We start from the raw sequence: 14,976 nt of genomic DNA, 5'->3' as shown, positions 1-14,976 counted from the left end.
TTACTATGAACTGTAAAATCCCTAAAAAGTCTGACATTTTCTAAAATGATCATTTATCAGGCTTAAGTAATATGTGATAGTTATTTCACTTTGATCGCACAGAAAAGGACCTGTTCATTGCCATTAGTGTAAAATTGCTGCTGAACCTAAACATAGGCACTGCATGGCTCTTCCTCTCTACATATTTAGACTCAAATCTGCTGGATGGATTTACCTGGACTAATTCCTAACCGGAAAAGTGGCTTGTGCAAGAAACTTAGCATCAGAGAATGTGTCCTCCTCAAAACCACAAAGCGCAGGGGGAAGGCCAGGTCTGGCCTGCCTATTTTAAAGCACGGTGATTCATTGGGCCCAGCCACACCGATTCAGTCCATTGTCTCTGTGAAGAAAACCAACATTTAGCACTGCTATAACTTCAAATGATCTCTCTCTAACTCTCTTCCTGTATCCTTACTAAAGAGGGTAGTCTTGAAACTGTAGTCGCCTGTTTGACCTCCTGCACGCCACAGCTCAACCTGCACTAAAGGACTGGACTTGCATGTGGTCTGGATTGGGCAGATGCTCATTGCCATCACCTGCAGGAAACCCAAGAAAATTGTACTTCTAAATTTGTTCAGTCAAATGATCCGCTTGCCTACTTTATGTCACTTAAAAACTCCAAAGCAACTCCTTAAAAATTTAATGGATTCCATGGAACAAAAATAAAATCCAAGGTAAATCAACTGGGCAGCAAATGACCGCTTAAATTTTAGTTCACAAAGAAAGTCACACGGGTCTTGAAAGTTAGCAAATGATGACATTTTTTCCATTACTTTAACAATGCGGCTCTCATTGTGTAATCTAAATAAAGCATCCGAATCAACAGTAACGGCAGTTTAAAGCAATATGGCTATTTACTCGAATTATGATGCTTTGTTTAGCAGGTTTCCTTTCTTGGCTGATTCTCAGATTCACTTGGTTTAAGCAATAGCAACTCAGGCTCCATTCAAACTGAAGAGAGCGCCGCTCAGCTGCATGAATTTATCTGAAGAGAGACGTCGCTGAAGTTAATATTTATTGGCACAGTTACTTACCGAGAAGCGAGAACAGTCATGCAGTAGAGACGCTTAGCAGTGTGGCTTTAGCGTAACTCTTCTTCAAGGTCATAATAGCCATGGAGCAATAGTTTTAATGAGAAAGTTAGTCAAATAAGATGTTTATGGCTGTTTTATGTAAATAGTGAACAATAATAGCACGTGGGTCAATGGGCACAAGGATTTAATGGTAGCCATCTTGGGAATTTATATTTAATAAGCTCTTCTGATTGATAGTTATCTGGTTATTAAAGGAATAGCTGACTCAAAAACAATTTTATTTGAAAAATGTACTCTACTCTTTTCTTTAAAAGTGTAAATCGAATGTATTTGACGTTTCTGGCCTGATTTGCAAACTTATTCTCAGTAGGTTCAGAATATTTTAACACAGCCTCTATCGCCCCCTACTGCACTGAGCTTTTACTACCACAGCGATGCATCAACTTACACTAATGTTGAGGTCAGTGATGCTATAACACTTTAAACAGTGTCATTATTATTCATTATATAATTATTCAGTAAGCACACGCATCAAAAGAAACAGTAAGACATCATTAGTGTTAAAATAGATTTGGTTTTTAAATAAATGCTGTTTTATTAACTTTTCTATTAATCAAAAAATCATTAAAATGTTAAACATATTAATCATCATTAATGTTCTTTAAACTTCGATAAAGGTGCCCTAATTTAACCCTTTTACAATCGGAAAAATATTTTAAAATACATCAAATAACCTACCTTTAATGATATATAATTAGGAAAAAATGCAGCCTAAACATTTTCTTTTCACTTACCAGCAGTTTGAAGTTAAGAGCCACCATTTGGCAGCCTAGTTTCCACGAAGGACAAGGATCAGTTGAGGAATCAACCACTTCCGCTGCAGGGATACACACGGGTCACCGCTTTGGCGTTATACCCAAAATGCTGTCTGATTTCTCCAACGCGTTTCATTCCTCTCTTCGAACCATGTTATCCGGAACGCAACCACCCTCTTTGTAGTTGTAATTTTCTGAGAGGTCATAACAGTGCAGAATGGAAACAATAATAAAACTGAACGTCCGCTTTCACTTACTTCAAAACGCTTGTGGAATTTATTGAACTCAGAAATTGAAATTGATTTGCTTAATGCTGATGTGTACGATAAAGTACAGCTAGTTTTCGTTTTAGTTAGTCCTACATTTTGTTTCACTTGTGTAATATTCTGTGAATTACATGATCAAAAGTCTTTTTCTTGATAGATTGGCAGTATATCACATATCTGACATCTGAACAGCTATTTTGGTTTTGGATCTCCATTTCTGCTATTCTCTATTCGGAAAGTAGTAAGAGAGATACTGGCCAGTGCATAGATATACATCGGGTCATCAAACTTCAAATGCATATACATAATAATCAAGCACACAAAGGGGGTTTTGAATGTGAGAAAGAAACGAATCCGCTTCCCAAACTCTGCCTGTTTTGGATGATGTTCAGAAGGTGCCTGGTACCATTCATCCACCTGCTCCACGCCTCTCAAGTGAACTCGGCTGGATTGCCAAACCTCCCTGTTTAAAAAGGGTCATTACCACGAGGGGCCTGGCATGTTTGGCTTGCAAGCTGAGGAGAGCCCGCTCAAATCATCAAGGAAGAGAGAGTATTACATTTTGTGTGCCGTATAAATAATTTTATAAGTAAACAGAGATTTTATATGGATGTCACATCTTCTGATCACACAGTCCTAGTGTATACAGATAAAAAATATACTGACGAATTGTCAAACAAACTTACCAACAGTACACTTTGAGATGTCCACCACACCTTTACACTGTCACAAAGGATTGTCTTTAGAAAACCTGAAAGAATCATTGAGTCATTAGTTTCTATGTACATATATGTACATTTTCCTTGTACAAAATCATAAAACATAAAAATCCTTTCGTGGTTCTAAAGATGAACAAAGCTTTTTACGAATACAAAAATATTTACCACATCATACTTACTTCACTGTACTGCTCATAATCATACTTGAGAGATCCACCTGCCAAGACAAAATGATACAAAACTGCAGTCTGTAGATGCCTGCAATAGTTGTAGCTCTTTTTAGGCTCTGTGGCTAATGTGTTTGTCTTATCTTTTCTTTCTTCTCTCACTCAAACAGAAGCGCCGCTAACTGTGGCGTTACGGGTAAAGGTGAGGCTTTGTCTTGCCGTGAGAAAAGCTCACGACGCAAAAACAGCTAACCAGGTTTCGGCTACAAACTCGTGAGATGCCTGTCAACACATACTTGCTGTTGTATTGGTAAATCAGATAATGTCTACATCCTCACAAATCTGGAGTATCAAATAAACAATCATAAACACATACTGAGAGAAAAGGACGCATCTTTGAGGACATGAATTTAAAAAGTGTATTGGGTAGAACTGAGGAACCTGACGGAAAGGGTAAAGGTGTCAGGCTTTTCTGTTTGTCTGATTAGGAAGGCTCCATCTCGAGGGACTCAGGAGATAGTCTTCTGCTCAGCTTGGCTCAGGTTACTGTAAAACCAATTTAAATATGACAACACAGGTTTCAGTTTCAGTTTTGTATGTCAGTGTTTTCATTTAAAAATCCATCTTTTCTTCTTACCTCAGATGGCGGAGAGGCACAAAATTGAGTCGAGGCAGAACCGCTGAGGCGTTAGATTTAATCCATCATACTTGATCAGGTTTTGTGTGTAATACTCTCATCAAAGCACACATACCTGAAAGAGCTGCTTGCATGTCAGCAGTAGACCACTGGCCATTTCTCCTGTGAGGAATAGAAGATTCTGTAGTGCTGAATTCTCCTGCTCGGCCCTATCGGAACACAATGAATATTAATATATCAGCATTTTCATTTGGAACCATTTGTCTTTGTGAATATGAGATGGGGTTAAACATTTGTCCAATGCAATGTAAAATAATTCATCTGCTGACCAAAACTAATTTTAAAACTACAATATTATTAGGAAAACTGTGTGGTTACAACCATAAATACATGTTTGTGTGAGAAAATTACTAATTTTAAAAAGCAACAGGAAAGCTGACAGAATATGTACCACAAGATATTACAGTTTCTGATTAACTTTTCACTCCTCTCGCACCAGGAAGGTCTCATCTTTTCCATTCTTGCCTTGACAGAAATCGCGTAAAGAGTTTTTCTTTCTGCAGTTATTCTGCCTTCAGCCAGAAATCCATGAAACCAGGGCTCTGACAGGTGCAGCTCTGAGTCGCTCTGAATGGGAGCTTCAAAATGAGTTCATGAGCAAACGTGAAAGTGCAGCAAATAAACGCCTCGAAGTGGCTTATCTATCTTCTCACAGGACTTGAAGCGACTGACAATCAGTCACTTACCTCAGGACTGTCTTCCTTCCACTTCTCTTCAGGAATAGTACAGCTTATTATCTGAGATCACACAGTCATGCCTGTAAAACCTCTGTACATTAAAATATATATTAGAAATTTCCCTTCATGAATAAGTTAATAAGTAACAGAAAAAGCAGTTCACATTTAGAGCACCTTATCTATTGATCCCAGATGCAAAGCTCTCCTTCCTTCTCCACTACACTTGGTTTTCTAGCTTTTTCTTATCTGCTGAAATACAAAAAAATGACAAAAGACCTAAACTTCAATGCTTCCAAAATGTCAGATCTCTTTGACTTGACACATTGTTAGCTTAACTGATTTTAAATTTGCTGTTGGAGAAAAATTATTACATATGCAAAATAAAAATAAAGTATAACAAGACGGATGTGTGTAAAAACGTATGACCTTCTCCCCTGCAAGAGTTTCATTTTCTTGAAGCTGTCTAATTTTTCTTCAAGGCTGTGTTTTTCTTCTTTCTGCTGTTCAGAGTAAATATAAAATAAATATAAGATACTTTGAAATGTGAACGCAAACTTGTATGTGCCTTTATTCATAATATTGCTTGCTTTCTCAAATGAGAAATCTATCTCATCTGAATCAGGAGAGACATATTCACAGATAAAGCAACTGCTTACAACAGAAACAATCCTCTAAACAGTCAGTCAGTGAATTTTAAAGTGAAAGACAACATTTCATGGAAGATGAAATGCTTTAAGATGCACAGCCTTGCTCAACAGGTAGTTAACTGATGGACTGTAGTTGTTTACTTCTGTGGATTATTGTAAAGTTTTTATCAGCTGTTTGACTCTCATTCTGACGGCACCCATTCACCGATCCTCTATTGGTAAGCAAGTGATTTAATGCTATTTTCTAAATCTGTTTTAAAAATAAACTCAACTACATCTTGATGGCTCCTGGATGAGTATATATTTCACAAATTTTCATTTTTGGGTGAAATATTCCATCTTCATTTTTCGCTCAAACCTACATACAAATGCAATGTGCTTCAGTGTTTACATAAAAATAGTGTGACCAGTATATCCAATTGAATTTTTCATATATACTGAACACATGTAGTCTAAAAATTCCAGAGTCAGTATTAGGGTGGTTGATTACGCTGAGTGAGATAAAGCATCGGCTTTAATTTTAGACTTACTTGTGGAAAGTGTGTTTTGTGGATACCTTAATCAATTTGATCGCCTTCGTTATTTTCTGGTGCTGCTGAAGAGAATTTTAATAGGAAAACATTTAACTTTGTGACAAACTGATATTTATTAAAAGTCATTAAGTCGGACTGCAACTGGAGAATCTCTGCAGCTTTTAATACTAAATTTGGTTTAGCCATCTGAGCTGACAAATTTGGATATTTTTCCCACTCATCGATGATCTTGCTCCTCTGCTGTTTCAGAGGGTAGATCTTCTGGCTTCTGGCTCCAGCGGGCTCGGTCAGAAGCTTGTCTTAAAAACATCTGCAAGATCTGTGCCATCATTTTCTGTTGTTTGATATCACAGTGTTGCTCCAAGACAGCACCACAGGATATTTCCAACAGAAATTTAAGTAAAATTGCTGAATGCTAATTTCTGTTGCACAATGATAAATTTATGTGTGCATGTGTGTGTGTGTGTGTGTGTGTGTGTGTGTGTGTGTGTGTGTGTGTGTGTGTGTGTGTGTGTGTGTGTGTTGGGTGATGATACTAACTCAGATGTTATAAAAGCATGATCATTGATGGCCTCTACCACATCCTTAAAACTTTATCTTGGAGGTCATCCATTCCTGTATAAGCACAGGTTCTTTCTGGACTCATTCAGCAGTCCACTGTATTGATACAAAAAGAATACATAATAACATGTCAAATAATATGAATCATAACCATGCAATGTGTAAAAGTCACTGACACTCAATACATGACAACTTCAGCCCTGGTGGGCAGCACGGTGTTTCCATCGATGAATCACCGTACAGCTGATCTCCAGTCAAATATCTGTGGGGAAAAAAAAGTAATACAGGAAGTTGATCGAAGAGGAGGAGCTGCTGTGTGTGTGTGTCATGGAGCACTTTAAGAACTGCAGCACTGACGTGTTGTGAGAAGAGTTGATCCAGTAGTGAGAAAGAGGATTGTTCATGTCCAGTGGCAAATTCCTGAGAACTCTCATCCCAGATTGAGTTCTCTTTGGAGAAGAGAAAACTGAGGAACTAGAAAGACAAAGAAAACATTTGCACTGATTCTCTCTGTTTCACTAGATTTATTTCACTAAGGCACATCAAACTAAACAGATCTCTAACTTGTACCTCTCCAACAGTAAGTGTTGGATTTATTGTCTCTTATGGTGTCTTCGAAGAAATGTCACTGTTTCTGAACCTGGGTTAACATTTCCTGGGCGCAGGTATCCTACAGACAGAAAGCAAATGTACAGCACTCGGGAATTAACTATTTATATTTTCAACATTCACGCTAATTAGAAATGTTAGAATGGTATAAAGCAAATACATCACGTGACAGAAATCACAATGACTTTCATCCAAGCATCGTTTATAAATTGTGAGGAAAAATGGACAGATGAGGCAGATGAGATAAGATAATATGCAAGGAAGATATTCGCTCACTTTGTCGATATAAATAGAAAGTTGGTGAAAATCATAGAGGGAAACTACAGAAGATTCAGGACTATCAGTATTACTGTGAGAAATGCATAAAAACAAATAGTTTTCTATACTACACTTATTTAAAAAAAATAAATAGCATTAGTAAAATTCTCATGATATGGCTCCTTTGAAATCGAATTGAATCATATAAAAGATTATGTTTGATCTTATTTTAAAAGCCGCAGGCCCCTTTTCAAACTCTTCTTCTAGCAACTAACAACAACACAATAAAATAATCATATTTCTTTTATGTTATTTTAAGCATTTAGTAATGCATCACAAAATCGCATTGCTTGTTAACATTAGATAATGTACTGTAATCTAACATGAATAAACAATGAACAGCTGTGTTTTTGCCATTTAAATAACATTAACAAAGATTAATAAATAGTGTAACAGCTTATTGTTTGTTCATGTTAGATAATATATTAACTAATGCACAAATGACACCTTATCGTAAAGGCTGATTATAATTTATGTACAGTATAAAGGAACTGATACTCAAAAAGGTAAATACCATAAAACACTAAAATAAATATATAAATTGGCACACTTACCATCTTCTGGTTTTCAAATATTAATAGATTGTAGAATTTAGAAAACTGCTGAAAGTTCAGGGCAATCATTTGCTCCCACTGAAAAGTCGTGCACTTGTATTAAAAAAATATGCAGTGTAAAAATGCAAATCCCAATCGTTTGGTAAAATGCATGAATGTAAATGATAATCATTGTTTGTGATTGTACCACAAAATTTCCATATCTCCAGAAAACGTCTACCTGGTACTTTAAAGTTCATTTGTGGCAACAGGAGACTTCAGCTCTTCAGGTGATGCTGTGGAGACAGAAAAGGAGCAGTAATGAGATGAGATAAGTGGTATGAGACTGATGGAGAAGAAGGCAAAAGAAAAGAAGATAACCTGTTTTTCTTGTTTGATCAACAGAGTACATCTGTCTTCCTCAGCCAACTACAGTAAAGGGAAAACACTGAATAAAACCAACACATGATTTGTGTTATTTACGTGTACATCATCGTGTGTGTGTGTGTGTGTGTGTGTGTGTGTGTTGACAAATGTGGTAAAAAATTGGTTAATGTTGTTAATGACAGGTATGACAGAGGTACGTAATCTTCTGAAGGTGGTTTATGAGGACATAATTCAGAAGGCTTACTAAATAGCTGGTTTTTGTTTGTTTTTTGAGAATCTAAAAATGCATGCTATTTTCCTGTAAGTGGTAGGTTTAGGGTTCTACAAATACTACCATGTGTGTGTGTGTGTGTGTGTGTGTGTGTGCTGTGTACTTTTCTACAATCTCTGTGTGAGTTGTCGTGTCTCCTGTCTGAGTAACTCCAGTCCTGTCAGCCATCTTTCTGCATCCTCCACTGAATCAGCTGCAGAACAACAAATGCACACAGAATAAGTACACTGCCCAACTGGATGCACGAATGAATCAATACTATCAAACTAACTGACTAAATTAGTGGCGTAGATGGTCATGACTGTCCACCACAGTGAGACATAACCTCAGCGTGCTCCCATTAGCCATTCCGTAAGTGTGCTATTGTTTAATAGCACATGTTATGTTTTATGTTAGATCAGAGATTAAAATTAACTTTTCACTCACTACAGCCAATTTGGCTACTAACAACTGATTACCGCCATTCATAAATTTTACTACCCAAAACAAAATGTGAATTCTTGATTTCATATTTTGTGGTGGTCAGTTTACAGTAAATCATAAAATGCATCTTTTCCAATAAGTTTAAATAGATTTTTACCTTGAATGAATCTCTTTTTTTTTTTCTCTTTTATAAAGAGTTTTGTTTGTTGTTTTTTGTTTTTTAATGAAGTCATTAAAAATTCATTGTATGCATATTTAAATATGAATTGCAAATAAAACATACTAGAAATTAAAACCTCAGTGCGAGCAGGTCAGCAGCTGTGCGATTTGACAGTGTTAATTTTACCCGCATTTGACGAGTATTAATTTTTAAACACTGTTGTGATGATATCTCAGGCATTGCTATCCATTTTGTTAGCTATATCAGCCAACCAAAAACAGCTTCATTCAGATGGGACAAGTTGTTGTTTCACCAGCTAAACAACACCTTTTTCTTTATGTAAGCTGGCTACCGCCATTTATAAATACGATAGTATAGATCCGGCTCATTTTTAGCTGCAAACAGTTCGCTTTGGCTGTTTCATTGAAATTTGATGTGTCTTATCGTGATATTTGAATGTATTATCTTAATTATGAACACACTTGTTTTTCGCAACAGTTTAATCAGCACTGCACGTTATTCCCTCAAGTATTTACTCCAATCTAACTGGCTTTCATTAGCTTACTTCCGCTGAGAAAAAGACAAGAACTATTATTAGTAAATACTAATGTTTCCTCAAAGTTTTAAAATGCTTATGAAAGAAGTCTCTGCCTACAAAGGCTGCAGTTGTAGACACAGTCAAAACAGACACAGTAATACTGCATTTATATTAATATTGTATTAATATTGTATAACATTGTAATTTATATTAATATTGTAAATTCAATTTCAACTTAACTGTGTGTGTGTGTGTGTGTGTGTGTGTGTGTGTGTGTGTGTGTTGGTTTTGTGGTTTACAAGGACTTTGACCTGAATACGCATCAGCATTATACAAGACATTTGGGTTTATGAGGACAGGGACCATGTCCCATAATCGACAGTGTATATGCTCTTCTCTATGTCCCAGAAGTTCCTCTCTCAAATTTTCGCTTATGTCCTAACATACCACAAACCATGAAATTTTACTTCATACACAGTGTATCCTCTGAGCTCGTGAGTGCGCTCCTGCAGCCCGGACGTGGTACTACAACCACGCCTCTAAAAATTTGCATATTTTACGCTCTGTGTAAGTTTGGAGGGCGCTGATTGGCTAATCGCGAAAATAAGATGGCGCTGGTGGGCGTGGTTACAATTTGCCTAAATTTTTAACTTTGAAGAAGTGAGTTGCAGTTTAATAATTGTTTAAATATTATTTTATCATTTATCGACTGTGTGAGAATATACATTCATATGAGGCTTATATATGGTTATGTAAATACATATTATTATTGTTAATAGCAATAATAGTAATATCACTACAACCTCGCTCACACGCAGCGCCAATCAGAGCGAGCTGACGCTTTGTAACTTCCTGTTTGATCCTGACGGAATCTCTGCACCTAGAGAAGACACCTGTGATGTGAACCTGTTTGAGACGCACCATTATATGAAGCGTGTTATGCTGCTGTTAAACCGCTTCTCTGAGAGTTTGTAGCTCAGTTTCAGAGTGTTTCGTGGGATCTTGGCGGCTGGTTTAAGAAGCGCTCGTTAGTTAGAAAGCGAAGAATGCTGGATGCTAAACAGCGCAACGAATTTACACTAACTGTCCGCTCATTAACTGTAGCGCCTGGCAAGAATTAAAAAATGATTATAATTTAACTGCTTTTCATTTTACTGTAACTGTAATAGAACATAGACTGGCCATCATAATAATGTGTTGTCATGACTACAGTCTGTAGAAGGGGAGGGGCTTCCACTGAGTACAGTGTCCTGACATGCCTGTAATGTTTAATATTGCTATAGGTTTGTAAAATTATCTTTATTTGTTTAGTGCTTTATGGAATAGATTGTCAAATCTTTATTTTATTAAAGCAGACACATCAAATGATGGCTGAAGTGAAAAAGAGAAGGAGAAAACTGGCCAGTTGATGAGGCCATACAGTTCTCACTACTACAGAAAGACAAATCTGGTCTTGGAAGGAAGATTCATCAATGATTTTAAAGGCAAGTTAAAATGTTTTGATTGAACCAAGTTAAAGGTATAGTTCACACAAATTTGTAAGTTTTACCATGTGGTGGGCACAAAGATATTACTAACCATTTGATGGCTAGTAAGGGATGGCAGAATTCTAGTGAACTATAGTGAGCCAGTGACTATGCCTAGTGTAATAAAGTTGTCTCAGGTTCATTATATGTTGTTCTCACTGCTGTTCTTGCTTAGGGAGAGGTGTGTTTGAGGAAAGGAGATTTCTGCTGGAACATAGAGGGACTCTCATAGATAAAGAAGAATGTGAACGGAGGCAAAGCATATATCAAGATGCACTCTAAAGCTACATCTTTGAGTTTCGCTATAATGAAAGCTTCTCTGTGTGTGGTTGATGTACATGTTTATTGATAATTAAATTATATAATTTAAAAAAATGGTAGTGATATGTCTGTGGTCTAAGTATATTTTGCTAAAATGATCAGTTATGTGTTTTCAAAGCTTAGTGATGACTGTTAAATGATTGCTATCATAAAGCATATGATGACGCTTGCGGATCGATGTTGTCTGTCATTTGTCAGCATTGACGCAGCCCGGGATGAGAGGTAAATCATGACCATATTAACTCCAAAAACAGCAGGATGAGAAATCATTCTGTGGATGGAAAATCACCAAGAGCATCTGTCCTGCAAGAGAACTGCTTCTTGACTGGCTATATGGCGCACGGTACTGAAACTCTAGACTGTCAATTCTGATTTATTGCATTATAGTAAAGATTAAATGTCATTTATTACTTAATGGAATGATTAGCTGATGCAATGGTAATATGCATTTTTTGGTCAGTAAAGCTGGTTTCGGTGATTAAGTTGTTAATCTTCTCTTCATGTGCTTGTGATAGTGCCATTTAATACACAGAGCTATAGATCGCCGGATAAGCTACTAATAATATTTACATTCATAATCGCGTTGACGAGATGCACATCACAATCCCATGGGATTTATTGTGCAGCTCCTAGTTGTTACCTAAGTTAATGTGGTGACTTCTAATCCATTACATTACAAGCATGTTCATTCCAGTATGTCATGTTAGGTTTACACTCAGAGTTATGAGGGACCCAGTTTTTATGAGGACCATCAGAAGAACATAGATGTAAAATGTAACTCAAGACCATGTTTTTGGGGATGTCCTAATAAAACTGTCCTCTTAATACAGGTGTAACATACACAAAATGTGACACTAAGACCATATTTACATTTATTATGAGGACCATCGTAAGAACATAGATAAAATGTGACATCAAGACTATGTTCTTTGTGATGGTCTCAACACTGAGTGTTAACATACACAACCTGATATACTTGGAACAGCGTGCAGCATGTACGTAATGCAAGAAAAGTCATCAACATTATCCTGGATGACACTTGAATAATGAAATACTGATTTGAAATATTGAAATTCAAAAATATTGTAAAATTGTTATTTTGTATGTAACGGATAAAATATCAGCAAGATTAAGTGAAATGTACATATAATTTCTATGCATGTTTTAAATCAGTATTTCATGAACGCATTTATGTCTCAATCAATGTTACAAATGTCTAATTAATATATGTGTTCTTCTGTACAGAAAATGAAAGCGAGCCAGAAACTGAAAAACCACGAAGAAAAAAAAGGGCATGGTCACATGATGAAATTACATGTACGAAACCTTTTAAGTCCTATGTAATAAAGGTAACCACATGAACTGAGCCGCCAGCAGTGTAAGACTGCTGAAGATCCTGTTTGGCAAGGCGAGTGCTCAGAACATACGGATTTTGTTAGAATTCCAGGAATTAGCTCTAAAAGGAAAAATGCAAAGGGGCAATCAACAGTACATCCTGTGTCTCTCTTTGAGGTTGCCATTGTAATTAGTACATTGGTGGTTGGTCACATTTTTGTTTATTTGTTGAAGTATTAAAGTTCTTCAAAACGCATTGTCTCTAATGTTGTATTGTGTTTAAGATCCGGTACTCTTTAATCACCAGTCTTGATAATGCACATAGTGACTCGTGTGTGTTGTGTAAGGTCATGTACCAGTAAAACACCCTGGTCCCTGTAATCCAGAGAATCTATATGTCAGGGTATTGTAAAGTGAGTGGCCTCATAACCGTCAGACCTCGTTAATCATAATTATGAAAGGGGTGGGAGTATTTTAGGGGCGTGGCAGTCCTTGTGTACCACCAAAATATCAGATTGTCATATTATCCATTTTATTGGTTGTAAAGAAAATCCAAAGTGATATTTGTGTTCTGGGCAGAGTAAAACAAAATTTTTGATAGTTTGGTCATCTCTGTGTAGACATTGGGAAAGAGGTGTGTCCCCTAACTACCATCCAACTGGTTTGGCCTTCAATGTCTTACATAAAACCACAAAACCAGTATGTGTGTGTGTGTGTGTGTGTGCGTGTAACCATTTTAAGATTAAAGCGTCAGTCCGTAAATTTAGCCTTTGTCGCCATCTTGTTGAAAACGGTATTGCAAAGTTCCTTGCGGAATTATATCCTGCGTCACATCAAACCCTGCAAATTATTATTTTGTACTTTATTCTCAAATCATTATTGTTTACAACATCAGCTTTGTTTGACTGTGAGTACAGTGTGTATTAGCATGAAGATTAAAAAATTTCTGTACAGTCTAATTTCTAATTGTCACATCGTCAATATAATATTAAGAAATTGTTTTACCCTAAAAAGGAAACTATGCTCCTTCAAACTGCTTTTTTTTAATACATATATAAATGGAATATAATTCACATGTGTTTCATATAATCCTTTCTGTATTACAATCCGCTATCAAAACGACATTTGACGCTTAATTATTCTAGTTGCTGTGAGAGTAGTGTAAAACTTTCTTACAGGATCCTCATCCATGAGGCCATAGCCTGTCTTTACTGACAGCTTCTTTAAATTTACAGACATGACGTATCGACGAGTGCCATGCTTGAATTTCCCCTACAAAACGTGCATTCACTCAAATTAATCGGGCAATGGCTGCTTATTGTCACGCTCTCTGGACTTCTTTGTTTATTGTTTTTGTTCCCAAAAAGGCGCTCTCTGTGCCTCTACCTTCTCCATGTTAATTGTGTTATTGTCTTCAGCCGTGTCTTGTTAATTTAGCCAATTACCTTGTGTATTTAAGTCCTGTGTGTTTGTAGTCCAATAACGTTGAGGCTACCTACATGGTTTATCCTGGGTCTGCCTGCCTGCCTGTATATATTATTTTTGCCCAAGTATTGGATTAAATCTGTTTGGTTTATTTATTTCAAGTAAACCAATGCATCATGACACTTATGGACTTATTTCTATATTTCTAAACAAAAACAAAAGCTGGGTGGGCTGCAGCAATAAAGTTCAAAAGAACGGCATTTATTTTAAATAAAAAACTTTTTTCTTGCATTTACTATCAATTTCCTAATCCTTGCTTAAAATGTATTTTTTAAAAGTGACCCTGATGACCCCTGCAAATCTTTTAATTACTGGTATAGCAATCACAGTTGCATATAAATAAATGTTTTGTTGCCTTTATCGCGGAACTTCCAATGTGTTATACCTTTAAGGCTCAGCGATTTTAAAATAAACTCAGATCCATAGAAGATAGTCAAACACTTTCTGCTGTCCTGCTGAAGCTCTTTTTTCAGATTGGTAAAAAGATTCTCCTGAAATCTACTTCCCTGCTTTCATTAAATTGTTGGAAGTCCCTGAATGTCTCCCACTGGCGAACCTCCTTGAACTCAAAATGTCCACTGCGCATTTACATGTACACACATATATATATATATATATATATATATATATATATTATATATATATATATATAGTAAACATATAAATACATAATACAATATGTGTCTGGTATTTCTTAAATAAATTTCAAGGCCAGAATTAGTAACTTACACATTCGACTATCTTGTCGCCAGAGCGGATCAAGGCCATCTGCGTGTTTCCAATGACCTGACAGTGAGCTTCCTCAACCTCTGCTGATACACCATCATCTCTGTCCCCGCCTGCAGATGCTCAATAACCCGGCCTCCCTTCCATTCTCCGTGATCACTGCCTTCCACCATCACTGCATCTGACACA

This window comes from Puntigrus tetrazona, chromosome 18, assembly GCF_018831695.1.
Source record: "Puntigrus tetrazona isolate hp1 chromosome 18, ASM1883169v1, whole genome shotgun sequence".
Classification (NCBI taxonomy): domain Eukaryota; kingdom Metazoa; phylum Chordata; class Actinopteri; order Cypriniformes; family Cyprinidae; genus Puntigrus; species Puntigrus tetrazona.
This window is presented reverse-complemented; position numbering follows the sequence as displayed.